Source organism: Anopheles moucheti, chromosome 2, assembly GCF_943734755.1.
Source record: "Anopheles moucheti chromosome 2, idAnoMoucSN_F20_07, whole genome shotgun sequence".
Classification (NCBI taxonomy): domain Eukaryota; kingdom Metazoa; phylum Arthropoda; class Insecta; order Diptera; family Culicidae; genus Anopheles; species Anopheles moucheti.
In genome coordinates, this window is record NC_069140.1 from 54,220,751 (window position 1) to 54,237,115 (window position 16,365).

Genomic DNA, 16,365 nt, shown 5'->3' on the forward strand with positions numbered 1-16,365 from the left:
TTTCTTATTGTGTCGATCAATTTTTATAAGCTCATGTATTCATCTTAACTCACATGATAAATAATACTCTCACTCTTTTTCCACTTTTCTCGACCTTTCCCACAAATGAACCTAGAAATGGCTCAACATGTTATCTACACGAAATCTATCATATCTAATTACCGAACGCCTTAATTCACACAAACTCGTTGTGCGTATGGTTGCCTGTGAAGCGGCACAAACAAGTGGGACCAATTTTCCAGGAACGTACAAAAATATGAGTTAAAGTTGTCATCAAGCCCTCGGTGATTTTGTATCAGGAACAGTGCCCCTGGTGGCACAAACTGTCGTTAACGCACTGGTCACAATGGTGCGACGTGGAATTTCCGAGAAAGCGATTCTTAAAATCGAGCTTGATGGCATGAATTAGGAAAAAAGTTTTACTCATGAAAAATAAAATGTCCTGTCAAATGTGTGAATTACCCAGAGGAAAACTCCTTTTGTGATTTCCCTGTTCTGAATTTGTACAAAATGATCATTTTTATTCTTTTTCTGCTGTTTATAATATGGAAGTACGCCATTATACATGCTCTCTCTGGTTACTGCCGGTTTCTACATTGATAAAATACATAAGGAAGCCTTAGGAATAGTGCCGAATAGTATGGAACAAAACTGTAGATGAAAGCAGATCGATAGTCAGCAGCAGATTATCTGCTACTCAAAAAAAAAAAATCAAAAGAAAATTGTTATAAAAACACATGAAGAGTCTTATTACAGTTAACGCACAGAAAAAGACAGTGCAAAGATTTTGTTTTGCACAAATTGAGAATTCTTAGGGTGAATTCGAACATACAGGAATGAAAAACAAAAAAAAAACGTTCGCGTAAAATTAATAACGCAATAAAAGAATAATAACAACCCAGCAAAGTATGCTGACGCACACGAGCAAACCAAAACGCGAATCGGTAAAGGAAAAAGAAAACAAAAAGAGAAAACAAAACGAGAGAACAGCGAGAGCGAGCGAGAGAGGGAACGAAAAAAAAGGTGAGTTTTGAAGAAAAATTATCTGCCAAAGTCAGTCAGGCTATGAGCGAGCGAGAAGAGATCCAACTCTGTGGTGGTCTCGTGGAAACCCCCGATGCTTCACTTATCCATCTTCTGGGAAATGTTCACGGTTTTCCTGTGCTGTCCAGTCAATCCGGCTCTAAGATGAATGTGTAAGTGTATGTGTGTGAATGTGGTCCAAAACAAAAAAAAAAACAACCTTAAGAAGAAAACTTCAGCGAAGGAATCGTCGAAAGCGAATGTTTGCCAAACGGGGGTTGTGGGAGAAAACTCGCGCAAAAGAGCAAAAGAAAGGCCCGAGAGTGTTGATCTAGCAAAATCGGAGAAAAGAAGTCCTGTTCAGGTCCGCGTGCGTTGGGGTTTTCCCGGCGTAATGCTACATGGTGCTGTTGGTCAGTTTATCGCTCACGCTATCTCCCTTCGATCGGCGTACACCCTTCCTTGTCCGGCCTGTTACCGATTGCCGGGAAAACGGTCAAGGATGCTGGCCGCAAAGAAACTAAAGGAAAAAAAAACACACAGAAATAGACGGAGAAGAAAAGTCGAGGCAGAGAAATGTAAAAATGAGAAAAGTTTTTACTTTCGATTTTCATCCCCCCACACACTAGGCCGGAGTTTTCTGCACACGTACACAAAGATGTGTACATGTTGGATGTCCGACGGGGAACGCAGTGGGGAACAGCGGTGTGTCCAGAAACTGTATGTATGTGTGTGTGTGGGTGGGAGAAGGGGGAGGGTTCGGGAAGCGGTAGAAAATAAAATAAAAACTGATCTAAGGATGCGTGTGTATGCGTATGCGTGAGCGATTGTGAGTATTCGTCTGTGCGTACCGTCCGGCACTGGTGTGTGATGTAATGGCCGTTTTCCATCCATCGTCCATCCGGTGGGTCATTTGTGACATGACGGGCAATGTGCTGGGGTTTGTGGCGGAGGGTGAAATGCTCTCGGTTTCCCGACTCGATGTGTGTGCGTGTGTAAGAGTGAGTCAGCAAATTGGATCGTCATCTGGTGAGAAAAAGAGCCTCACATCACTCACATGGATGGTATATTGGTGATTGGCGGTGGAGGTGGAGAAAGGAGCGCAATGCGAAGGGTGGGGAAGTGTGGAGCGGGATGGGCGAAGCGGTGAGGATGCAATGATGAGATTTTTTTCTTCACCCCTCTTCGTTGTGACCGCTTTCCACCGCCTGTTCGGACTTCCTGAACTTCAACGTTTATGCCGAAGTCCTGAATGTCCAAACGAATTTGTTCTCGGGCAGCGCCGTTGTGGCCTCAATTTAAAAGGCGTTGCAAGTGTATGTGTGTGTGTGTGTGCGTGCGTGTAGATAGGGGGTGATTTTTTGTTTCTTTTTTGAAAAGAAAACTCATTCGTCCCATCCACAGGGGCTGTGTTAAATGGGAAGGAAATTGTAAGAAACAGTTGCAGGGAAAAGGAAAATCTGAAAACGGAAAGGAAAAAAAGGAAAACTTGCTCATTGTCGATTGAAATGTTGAAGTTGCATGCACTGGTATCCTAGGCAGGGGGAGCTGTATACGAACGAAACAAGATGAGTTATGAGTGTGTCCTTCCCTTTTCTAGTCCGCGTTTGCCCTCTCTTTCTATTTTCCTTTTTGCTGTGCTGTGTACCCCTCTGTTTTGTGGAGAAAACATGCCTGCTAGCTTTTACTCTTATGCGCTTACCTCTTCTCGCGCAAAGTGCTGGCGAAAATTTTCCTGCGCGTCGTCTGAGGATAGAAATTTGTAAGTTTTTTTTTTTATTATTTCGCTTCTTCTTCGTTTGCTGTTGCTTTCGCGAACGTGCTCACGCCATTTCCTCCCGGAGAGGAAGCTATTTGTTGCCGTAAAATGGGGATGAGTGTGTCCTTGTCCATGCATGTGTACATACTTTCACTTCACTACGACGCCCCCTCCCCCCCCCCCCCTGTTTTCTTCCCGTTCCGCTCCCAACCCTGTTCTTCATTCCCTGTTGCTTTCCCACTCTCGCACATCGCCCGTTCCGTTCGCGTTTATGGTTTCGGGCTTCCCGATCGAAACATGAGTTTGGTCAGTTCAAATCGGTGAAACAGGAGGAGGATTTTCACTTTCACTTTTGGGAAAAGGAACGAAAAAAAAAACTTCTTTTTTCCTTGCTCCCGAATCCGTCACGAGACCTCCCCCTCCGACACCGCCCGTTGCCAGTCACTCTCGTCTCTGGGTGTGTGTGTGTGTGTCTGCCGATTGTTGGCTGTATGTACTTTGAGAGGTTAGCAAGCATTTTTATATGGATCCTTTGCACGCGTGTGCGATGTTAGCCGATGTTGTGTGGTGTGGTGGGTGGTTGGCGTTTGCAACTTTTATGTGTTTCTCGGTTAGTAGCATTTTTACCTAGTGACCATTGGTCCGAAAATACCCATTTGGCATGAGATAATTCACGACTAAATGTGCAAAAAAAAAAGGGATACATAGACGATTTTTACCGACCGAGTACTGTTTGTTGTTGTTATATCTTTCGTTCAAATTTCGACTTATCCGCCTTCGTTGCCCGAAACTAGTGGGCTGCCGGCCATCCCTTCCCACCCAACCGTGTTCTGGGTGTTGCGCCTTGTCAGCAGAGATTTAACCAACGAAGACTTTAAAGCAAATGTCTTCGAATCGGGTTTTGATTTTAAAGCTGTTTACACTTGGCAAGTGGCGGGGAAAATTGACTCAGGGTCACGTTAAAGTTTTCTTCTTCTAGCGAACGGCTTCCGGAACGCCACGGATGCTAGGGACAGATTTCCCACAGACACAGATGCCGCACATTAAAGCGCTGGTTGATTTTATGACGCGGTTACAGTCTGGGCTAAATTTTAAAGATCACCAGTTGCGCATACGCACTGTGGCTTGGTGGCACTGTTTTGTTACTTTCACTCCGTCGGATGGCACGTGGGATTTTGCTAAATTTGGGTAGGCTTTAAAGTTTTGCAGCACCCGGAGCGGGATGAGAATGACTTTAAGCTTTTTTGTTCCGTGTCCGGTGATGTTCGATATAATGGTTCTAATAGCACCATATTGATGATCTGTGCCGTATTTGTGCGTTGGAAAGTTTAAATATGTTTAAGGATTTTTTATAATACTTTTTACTTTTTACAACAATTATAAAACGTCTGCTGCATCGTTTTGCGATAAAAAAAATGCGTCATTAAAAATCATAACTTTCCCCTCGTGGAAAATTACACGGCACCATAGCACACACCCGAACTAGCCATGTTCCGATTTTGATGGAAATCACCATTCTACCATTATAACCTGGTACATCGTCAACCCCAAAACCGCTGGCACCACCATTTTTCGTTCGTAGCTTTTCCATTAATTTCATTTTGAAGTTATGACCGTCTGGAGAACTTTTTATAATGCCCCGCCAAAGCGCCAGTGAGACAATCGGTGCCTGTATTTGGATGGAAATCGTTCGGTTGCAGGGTGTGGGGTGTTTAATTTCCCTCTTAATCCTCCCAACTTCCCTCCCTTCTGTCCAATTCATCGCATTGTTTCGGTGCTAAAAAAAAAGTAGTGAACGATCGATAAACTTAATTTAAATAAATCCAAGTGTTTCGTTTCGTTTCCCCAAAGGGTTTGTTTGGGCTACTACATGCTACATGCGGGCAGCGACCATCACCCTGTCCATACCTTTAACACACTGTCACGCTTATTTGCGGATAAGCGACCAGTGTGGAAAAGCAGCAATCTTAAAACAGCAACTCTAAAACAGCAACTAATCATAAAAACTAAATCTAAACTACAGCGCGACGAATGGTCAGGTAAAATAATGCTTTTCCCCCAAAGGCGTAGGTTAAGGGCTTGGGATTGTGTTTTCCGGTCAACCACCCGTACCACCCATGCTCTCCGTTTCCCCCGCAAGGACGGAACCGGTACGGGGACGGTGCTTGGAGCGAACGACGACGACGCTTACAACGGAATCGCGTGCTCACAATTATTACGCCCCTAATGCTTCCATGGTTCTTTAAAACCGAAATAGCGTTTAGGTTATTTTTCATTTATGATATTTTCATTGCGCCCACCTGCAGGGGGGGGTAAACCCGCCCCAGAAGCCTTTCCCTGGGCATGGTTGTCGGACGGTGTTGCCGCTCGACAGTGACGACGATTAGGTTGATGATTATGGTTACGACGATTTTAGGGTGGAGCTCACGGTGAAAAACTGCGTCGTTCGTTGCCGTCTCCGGTGCCCGCGCAGTGTCCGAGGGATAAAGGGTATATTATCATTCCTTTTTACATTTTTGTTGTTATTGTAGCTGGCGGTCGTTCTGTTTGCCTCGCAAAGGGGCCGTAGAACATCCTCCTGTCATTATGAGAATCCTGCTCGGTAGGGCAGTGTCTGACCGAGTGACCGTTGATGATCGTTAGCATCGGGACGGCATTAGGAGCATGGGTCACTGGGCTGGTTGTAATTTTCCAACGGAAAGGAAAAATGCCACCACGATTCCTCCTATTAACTTCACCTGGAAAGAGCTTTAAAGGACAACATGCCCACTGCTGGACATTCGTGGCAAACATTCTTACTTTTCATAATCAGATTAAATTGAACCTTTGTTTTTTTTTTCGTGTTCCTGTTACCATTTCACCGACTTTAATCAGGGAAAGTGCGTTGAACGGTCCTTTATTTTTGCTTCCCTTAACATTGCAAGAACCATTTATGCCAAGCCTTTGAGGATTTCTTGCTTGGGGAATTTTATTATCACTTTTGCAGATAATTTTTGCCTGAAGAAATATACATCTGGCTCAACAGTGTGTGCCTTCTTCTTTCCTGGTCACTGGAAAAGTAAACGAATCGGACCGCTTTTGAGCATTTTATATTATTTATATGTACACAAATCCATCCCTTACTGCAAAACCTCTGTGGCCACCTTTTGTCATCGGATCTGTCCTATCACTGGACACCATTTCGTGCCCGACTGCGTGCTCTTTCGGACGTGTTGCTAATCCACCGTATGATCCTGACCGGCTACCAATTCCATTACCTTCTCGTATGCAATATCGCCCAGCACACCATGTACATCTGCTGGGTGGAAAAATGAAATCAATCAATACTTTATTACGTTACGTCACCGATGGTTGCCACTTTCCCGTACAAACAACGGGTAAGTACCCGAAAAGTACGACCGATCCCATAAGATGCAGGGCTTTTGACTTATGTGCTTCTGCAGGCGCGCAACTGGAAGAGCATGACGAAATATTGGGGAAATTACATTGCATTACTTTCGGTTGCTTTTGTATGCCTTTGCAATTGCTTTTTTTCTTTTCTTTTTTCAATTTTCATCTCACGCAGCTCGGTTGTTAGAGCTCTCGGGGCGATTTCTTCATTTACTTCGGCTCGTATGCGTTCTTATCGTTATTGTATTAGGTGTACAAGTAAGTTTCCAGCATTTTTTCCCCTTTAAAATTAAAGTTTCTATGTGATAAAATAGGGATATAGTTTATGTTTAAAGTATTTACTAAAATAACCTCGTTTGTATTATGTATTATGGATTATGCATTAAAATTAAAAAAAAAATTCTTCTCATATCGTGCCAAATTGTGATTCGTAAGATCGTGTAAATTTTGGACTACAAACCGAACATGGTATATTTCCCCATCCATTATTCTCTTAATATACTTAGCAATTTTGGTCCCACCGTATACAGAGTATAATATTAAGGAAGTGAATATTTCTTTTTGAATTTATAGTTCTCATATCGAATATATAGTTTTCCTAAGTTTCCTGGAGCCAACAACAGCGCTAATGATTTTTTTCTTCATACAAAAATAATAAACAATAGAAGGAACGCCTCCACAAATAAAACACTTTAATGGCAGATAACCTGTCAGACTACCGTAATAAATATTTGAAACAAATAATCATCTGTAGGTTTACAACTCCGTACTTTTCAAACCCACTGTGTGTGTTTGTTGAGGTTTTGTAAGTTAATAAGAGGAAATTAATATTTATTTAATTAGGATACGGAGCTTGGCCGTTTTCATGTAAAACGTGTATATATTTTTCTAGATTTTTTTGTATTCAAAAGCCTATTTTATTTACATCCCACTTGTTCCAAAAAGTTCTCGTTACTTATAGCTGCCTTATCCGAGAAAACTAGCAAGTTTCGAAGAACATGCTGCTTCTAGGCGTGTATGTGTTTCCTCCTACAAAAACGGCCCTCAATACTTCATCTCCACAATACACCGTACCAGTACGCCGTTGAGGCGTAATTGTGTTGGATGGTCGCTCTTGGTTTGCAGCTTGTTGCAAAATAATTTTGCTAATCTGATCACGTATCGATATAAGGTTCATTACTATGTTTCTGATTTTTTATTTCTCTGTCCGCCCGAGAGCCCCAAAGAAGACGGGCACCGGTCCAATAGATGTTGCTGCTCCGGGTTGCTAGGGTTACGCTTTCCGGCTGAGTGCATGACAAGGCCACGGTATCCATCCATTTTCCTATTTTTGTTATTCACATACGAGAGCACTGGCGTTGGGTAGCGCGGCGACTAAGGAGGGATGGGACGGCAAAGGGGTTTTGCCTGACGCAATCTATAAACTGTACATATTGAATTCTTCAGCACATAATCCCCAGGTAGAGCTAGTACGGTAGGGTACGGGAGATGGTGATTTTTTATTCGCAATCCCAATGCAGCGGAAATGCAAGGCACTGGGATTGGGAAATCGGAAAAGTGCGGAACAGAAGTGGCGAGCTGTGTGTGATACGTCCGGGATGTATGGGATGCGTTCCGTACGACCGATACGACATTACGACAGATAGGGTTTTTGTGCAATGGTCGTCCGGCAAATCGATGTGTGCGAAATTTTAGCCTTACAGCACTGCCCTACCGGCAGTTCCTGCAGGTTCTTTGTCCTGCCACGGCAGTAACTGGGGCTCCAGTTTTCGTCAGCGAAATCCAATCAACACACACCCCGGCTAAAAGCTAAAATGTATGATAAATAAGGCGCTCGCAAACACAAACAAAATGGCACACACACACAGTACGATGAGCGATGGCAAATGGGTGAAGGGTGGGCGAATATTTTGCTTGAATTTCCTATGTACAATAAATATAATATTTTTAATTAATTATAACTCCTCGCATGTGTGCGTGCGAGGTGATGCTGCGCGTGGCCACCGAAAGTTGTGTTGGCGTTATGTCTTTATGTGCGTCGGGCCCCGGGGGTCTGGGCCCCGAACGTCTTTGGAACGGCCGGGTAGCTGCTGCAACCGGGAACGGGCAAACGGACGGCGTACCAGAACGCCTGGCGGAAGACAGAAAGGGCGATTTTTCTCGTTTCTTATCATGTGTGGGGTGTTGGCGTGACGTGTGAATGGTTTGCTTGTTGGTGTGCGCTGCTGCAAAGTTGTGCTTCCTGCACGTCTTGCTCTGAGTGTTGTTTTCTTTTTTCTTGCACGTTTTTGGCAAATGAGTGAGTGTTTCATATTTCGGTGGATGTATAAATTCTCCGCACCGCAGGCTGCTGTTAATGTTTATTTTTGCGTTCCGGCATGTCCTGTCCCGTTCTTCACTTCTTTTCCTACTTTCCGCTCTCATTTATTACCTCTCACTCTCTCGTTCTCTCTTTCGCTCTTTGAGATTTTCTCTCTTCACTTATCTATTTTCCAGATTACTTGAGTTTTACTACCCCTTAGTATATATTTCTCTCTTATACTTTTCACCCAGTTTTCCTCACTTTGATAGGTTGCTATGTTATTCAGTTTCAACATAAAGACACTTTCATTACGTTTCATTTCAAGAAACCAATCCCTGCTGCTTTTTTTGAAAACCTGTCATGATTAGAGTTTCTTTCTTCGATACGACTATTCCTAATTTCCGGGAACTGTTGGTATAATGTATTGAAAAAAACACTTCCAATTCCACGACCTAACTGCCTTACTGCCAGTCATCTTCGGTAGTTTGTCGAATGCAACACGTTTCGTCTTTTTCCCACTCAGTATAGCGTTCGGATCGCGTCTTTGTCAACTTACTTAAAATGTGTCCTTGTTGTCTTTTGAATATAAAATAAGATAATGTTTCCACACTTTTACATATTAAAAATGTTTTGTTTTTGTGAGTATAAAAGGAATATAAAAAATAGTAAGCCTTGCATTAGCTGACTTGCTTTCGTGCATACGAAAAGCTCTGATTGAACTGAACATTGGTACTCTTCGTCTTGTTAAAAATGTTAAAAATGTTAAAAATAATGAAAAACCCCAATATGGCATATACATCTATCCTAATATTGTAATATTGAATAGAAAAATTCTTACTTACATACTTATCCAGCGCTACAACTGCTTCGCAGTCTTGGCGATCGGAGAGTGGTGGTGGCGATGTGATCTACACCTTCTCACGGTCAAGTGCCGTCGTCTGCCAATCTCTTATCCCGGCCTTTCTGGTCGACGCATCAAAGGCCATCATAACATCTCAATTTGGCCCTGCCAAGCCTCCTATATCCATGTGGACGACCTAAAAGGACTTTACGGGCTGGGTCGTCCGGTATCATTCTCATGACGTGACCAGCCCACCGGAGCCTGGGGAGTCTAATCCGCTGTACGAAACTTCACTTTTTATAATCATTTAAAATAGGAATAAGGAATAAGGAAATAGTTCCCGTTTCACTCGATTAATATCGCTTCAGAAGTGCTATTGAAGTTTAATAAAAATTATTTTAATTTTATAAATACCCGAGGACCAATTAACTTAACTTGCGCTGCACAAACGTTGTAATGTATTCTTGTGAGCATCTACACCGGGAATGTTCAGTTAAACACATTTCAGTAAATAGAGCAGTAGAGCTGAATAAGGGTACCGAACGAGCAATATTATCACCCTTAATTATATTCCCACAATAGGTCGAGCGATTTAAAATATGTGTAAAATAAAACCACTGGGAAGGTCGTCGCGTACGTATTCCTTCTCGACCGAATGTAATAATTTTATTGTCGCACAGCAGAAGGGTGGGAGAGATTCGAATAATTTTACGATTGATCTCTTTGCATAGAAATGGCTTCATCAGATTTGGCCTGACGTATCTTTTCCACGGCGAAAGTCTACCCGCTCTGGACGCGTTCCAATGTATGAAATCGCCAACCGCCCTACGTTTATCAACGCGACGCTCGAACACTTCCGTTGGGTTGTTTTGATCGTTTGTGAACTCATTACATTCAGCCCACCGATAGCGGAGCAAAGCGATGCCAGGCCAGGCAATCGTGCTTACCACTTCATCATCAACACCGCCTCCGTACGAAGACAAACGCGTTGTTTGCGTGACTGAAGTCCTGGTGCTTTTGGATGACTTGGGTTCGTTGGGTAGCCCCTGCTCGCTTTGTTGCTTCTATGCGTTTTTTTGCTGTTGTTGGGGCGTTGCTGTCTGTTCTGTGGCATCAGGGCAGGTAAATAGGCCGGTACGTGGCTTGGTATACGGCGCCACGCAACCAAGCAAGCATTGGTTGCATAGGCGAGGTAAAAATTAAGTTTATGACTATTTAATTTTTCATACGACCTCCTTAAACACTCTCTACTTTATGTTCGTGGGGCATCGTTTTTCGCCAGTTCATTAGGCAGCATGTTGGAGATAATTATTAAAAATGGGTAATTAGGAAAAAACTCTTTGCTGATACGTTCTTTTAACGGTTATTCCTCAAGCTACATTGACTTGAGCTATAAGCTTCTATATTTCCATAAAAGATTAAGAGTATGAAGTGAAACTTCGTTGTAGCATTCGTTTAGCCTTTTCTTCTAGCGCCAGCTGGTCATATGGGTCATCTTCATTAAGAAATCCAACAGTTTTCTCTCACTGTAAGCTTTTCTTGCTGAAAATAGAAAGTAAAAATTAATCCAACTTTTCCCTTTCGTACGGCTTGCGACCATTGGGACCAATGTTCTTATCTTACGTCAACCCATCCCAACACGATGGCGATGAGAGTTGGCTTCCTCTGACGCGTACTGCCCGTGCCGGTGTCATCCACCCGTACGCCAAAAGTGGTCAGCACCGTTCTATCCTTTCGCCCATCCGTGTTCGGAATAGCGCGGGGGAAAAATCCACAATAAAACCAGCCCGTTTCCGTCCAAAGCAGAGAGCAGAGAAGGGACGATCGACAAGACGACACAGAACGTTCAGGTGAAGGAGCGAAATGGTTGCTGCTGGCGTACATTAAATTAATATTTATGTAATTTCTTATTAGGCTCTTATGTGTTTAGCTTAATGTGCGCCGTACACATTTAGGGAAGCATAAAAATGAATGTGAGCTGTCTAATGCAAATCAGTTGTGTTGGTGTTATCGGTCAGCTGGGGGGTGCGTGTATGTGTGCTACTCGAATTTTTCCCGGCTGCTTTCTTTCAGAAAGTTTTTACATTTTCCTTTCCTGCTAACGAAACTATTTCTCCACGAGTGCGGAGATATATTGCAGGAGCATTTGATGGAGGACTTAACTTAAATTAATTCACTGAACGTTGAGATTTTTAATTAAAACCACCCAAAAAAATAAGTGTTGCTATTGGAAAAACGCCTTTAAAATACATTCAAGCAGAGACTGGGTGGGTATTTGACTGTTTATAGTTTTATGATTGCATATTATGCGAAACATTTTACTGTGAAATTTATTCCATTAAATATAAATGTTTGTTTCCTAAATTTATCCGAAACGATGTTATAACTTTATTCATTTTTTCAGAACAAACAATATTGACAATACATTATATCGCACATCTTTGGCCAGACCTTAGCATTAGCTCTAGTAGCACTCCTAAATTGGAAGGCTTTACATGAAACCCCACTTAAACACGAATCTTCTTCAGGAGAGCGAAGACTGTTATCGATTCGAAAAATTGTGTCCATTTCGATGATAGGCTAATGCGCAAAAAAGTGGATAACAGTATTTTTTTTTAGAAAAATTATGAATCAATATTAGAATATCAATGAATTTGTAACAAATTACGGGTGGCATTGAAAAACCCATTTTCATATTTTTTTTCATTTGCGTTGCTCACATTCCTAATTATTTATCAGTGTGGCTTCATACAAAATAAGTTATAAGTTTATGCGAAAACCTTACTAATGTAACATCTCGCAACTAAACGGGGATCTGGCGTACGCATTCGGCATGTAAAGATATGAAATAATGAATCAGATAAAGGCACACATGGTTGCCGATAATCGTGTGCAATTTTTGTGTCTATGACAATGATGAGCCTAAGATAGTGACATTTTCATACATAAATTATGCTAAAACCCCTCTCGTTGAACCAATCGCTCGAATGCGAACTAGCCGTATGATTTTGGAGCTAGGGCAGGAATTAACCGGGAGACAGATTTATTTCTTCCATCGTTCGACGAACGCTTTGTCTCATTCGTCTTCGCGGCTTTGAGTGTAATTCCACTACCGCCAATCTGTTTCATTTATCTTCCTTTTTCAACTATAATTCATCATACGAATGTTCATTCTTTTCACGAAATCTGTATCACTGCAAGGAGTATCATTTTCATCGTCGTGAAAAACGTTGATGCGGAGCACACGATGGAATTGAACCACAAGCGGAAATACGCAAGGAATGCATCTTTGAGAGCATTATTTTTTGTAGCTCATTCAATGATAAGAACGTATGCGCAAGCGATATTTTAATTCGTACGTAGCTATTTTATAGCAATTAATCATTTCTGAGCGGAATTGTATACTCTGTATTGTGAAATGTTTATTAAATTGAACGACATTGAAGCACGTTGAAGATTAAAAGTGTGATTGATTTAAGTAAAATATTATTATCATGAATGTTATTATAAATATTAGTAGAAGTATTGTGACTTTATAGTGTCGTTATATTAGATGTCACTAAATCATAATAGATTTGCTTAACCAGGGAACATGTATAATTTCGGTAAAATACATTCAATATAGTTTATAAAATATTTAATTCCGAATAGAGCGATTTTTTTGCAGCAAAACGCATTTTATGATCCTCTAGAAACATAACAAGCATTCGCAAAAACACTTTGACTAACTCGTTTTAATCGTTTTTCATCATTTAAAAGTTCCATTTTTCATATGTTCCGAAAAGTTTTCTACCAATCGGGTTATTATATTTACTAAAGCTAAGAGACATCGAATGATGTTTATTCACTTGTCATCCAATAGTAAAAATTGAATAGTTTTTACATTGGATTATGACTGGCTATGAAAAGTCTTTAATAATAAAAAAGCAGGTAATGCCTATGTTGGGAACACTACAACAGTGGGTGAAACGTTCCCAACGGCAATTTTGCTCAAAAACCGCCGAAATGTATGCAATGTTTAAATACTAACTTTCCCCTTAATCGAGAAAAATTTCTTGGAAAACTACCAGTTTCCGAATGTATAGTACCAGGAGAGCATCCATTGAAGAGGTAGCTCCTAGTACTGCGCCGTAAGGTATGCAATGTTTATACACTAACTTTGCAACCAACTTGCAATGCAATGCGCCGTAAGGTATGCAATGTTTATACACTAACTTTGCAACCAACTTGCAATGCAAGTTTGGTGCATGCAAGAAACTTGCAAGATGGCGCCCAACTTCGTACTTGCATGCAACAAACTTGCATACAAACTTGCATGCAATCTTGCATGCAAGTTTTCGCATGCAATTTCTTGCATGCAATCTTGCATGCAAACTTGCATGCAATCTTGCATGCAAGTTTGCATGCAAGAACTTGCATACAAACTTGCATGCAAACTTGCATGCAAGAATTTGCATGCGAAAACTTGCATGCAAGATTGCATGCAAGTTTGTATGCAAGTTTGTTGCATGCAAGTACGAAGTTGGGCGCCATCTTGCGCGCCATCTTGCTCGGCTGGTACATGCAAGTTTCTTGCATGCACCAAACTTGTATTGCAAGTTGGTTGCAAAGTTAGTGTATAAACATTGCATACCTTACGGCGCATTGCAAGTTAGTGTATAAACATTGCATACCTTACGGCGCAGTACCAGGAGCTACCTCTTCCGTGGATGCTCTCCTGGTACTATACATTCGGAAACTGGTAGTTTTCAAAGAAATTTTTAACGACCAACGGGAAAGTTAGTGTTTATATATTGCATAACTTTCGGCGGTTTTTAAGCAAAATTGCTGCAAAATTTTACTCGACCAACGGGAAAATAAGTGTTTAAATATTGCATACCTTTCGGCGGTTTCCGACCAAAATTGCTGTACAAGGTGCTACCTCTTCCGTGGATGCTTTCCTGGTGTCGGTTATCTGAAAATAGCTGGTTTTTATGGAATTTCGTACCAGCCGACGGGTAGTTTGAGCGAGATGAAGGATGCTTTCCGTTTCATCCATCTTCCTTACACTAGCGATCGTTCTCACGAGTTTGATAGTATGCAATGCAATAGTGATGAGCAAATTTATTCCACACCGCAGGTGTCACCTCTTGAAAAACATGCTTTCCTGGTTTCGCAAATCTGAAAACCATTGTGTTGTTCATGGTCTTAAACATCAACATGAAAAGAAAAAGGATTCTACGAAATTTCGCTGATTGTTACTGAAGAAGTAAACTGATTGGAAACTGTACCTTGGACGAAAAATCGTAGAAGGCATTGGACTAATCAGGAATCGTAAATGTACGTAAATCGTAGAAAATGTGCTCCAAGTAGTGGCGTTATGGTTCTCCTTAGTGCATACAAACGTTTATATATAGACTAGCCTACTAGGCCTGTTTTCTTTCCGAGACTTTGCTGGTGTTGTTAAATCATGTTTGAAGTACACCTCCCTAACACCAATCATGCCGTAGCAAAATTATAGGCCCCCCTTTAAAAATTCGGCCCTGGGCCTCCAAGGGGATTGATCCTCCACTGTGGATAGGTAACCCAGCGCCTGACTATAAAATGACAATGTCCTTCCACGTGTACACGTGATTCGATACAAACGTACATAAAATCGCTAACTTACCAAACCAACCAACCAATTAGTTTGGAATGCTATAGCCATGCACGACCTAACCTAGTAGTGTCAATACGGTAAAAAGAACATTTTTTATAATTGAATTGCGTATAAATAATGCCACAATAGTGTATACATAAAAAAGTCAAAATGAAAAAGTTTCCCTAAGCTGAGGTGCCACGTGTTTCGTGATATACGGTGTGTTGCTTCGTAAACATCAAATAGCTATTCCGTCCGCTATCATCACTCCCACAGCCATAAAAAATCAGACTCGCCCTTCCAGATATTTTCCGGCGTGGCGTACATAACGCTATCAAATACATAAAATCAAGCGGGGAGAAATTATTTTAAAATGCTCTCGAATGATGCAACCTGTTGCGAATATCTTCGGTCCCTTCACGTCGTAACGCTGCGAGCTCATGTAAAACAAACGAGATTGAGGGTTGCACGGTGGTAGACAAGAACGGGACAGCAGCATACAAGAATACGCGGGACACACGATGCTGGTTGAGCCGGCAACGAGCAAGCTGGCGAAAGCGATTATTTGAAGTTGAAGAAAGTCACGAAGGCACAAACCGGTGCGATGGTGAGATGGGCCAATGGGCGGGTGGCGAATGAAAATTTTGCCAGAATCCTTCGCCAGGACAGCGCTGTATCCGAGGGATGCGGGAACCGCTTCTGTTGACTTTAGACCTTCCGGGCGTTTATTTCACTTTTTTAAGTTTTGATGCGGCGGCGGTAACGGCGATCGGGGAGTTTATTATGTTTTCGGATGGGCGATGTGGGCGAACGGCGCAACAGAACGCTGGCGCAACGGTTGGGATTGGTTGAGATGGGTTTATTGTTGTTTGATGTCGTCGCCCGGCTGCCTGGGCTGCCGTTGTCGATGAGATTGTAAAATCTGGGTGGGATGAAATTTCAAGGACAAGGTCGCCAGACTTAAAAAAGGGGTTTCGGTGCCATCGACCGGTGAACCGTGTCTGAACGGTATCGGAATAGAAATGCCGACGTTGTTTGACCTAATTTACAGTGGTGGTATGTTTGGAGACGGTAGTTTTAGGGATGCATTACCTTTGCACCTTATGGATGCTGTACCTTTGGTTTTGTATAAATTTATAATTTGTATAATTGATCTGTACAGGAAAAAAAGTGAAGTCAAATTAAATATTTAATATTTCTATAATTTAATGCAGCACAATCACACAAACAATCATGTTTAAAATACATTGAATGAAATTATAACTTGCTAAAAAGCATATTTTTCCTACAATTAAATTAACGTGAAAGTTATTTTTAGGCAATAAAAAATGCGCAATAAATTATAAAGCCAGACCGATTGAAAAGTGGGACAGGAAATCCATACTGTTCGTACGGTTTTCTCCTTCACTAGGAAAGAAAACCCCTCCTGAAAC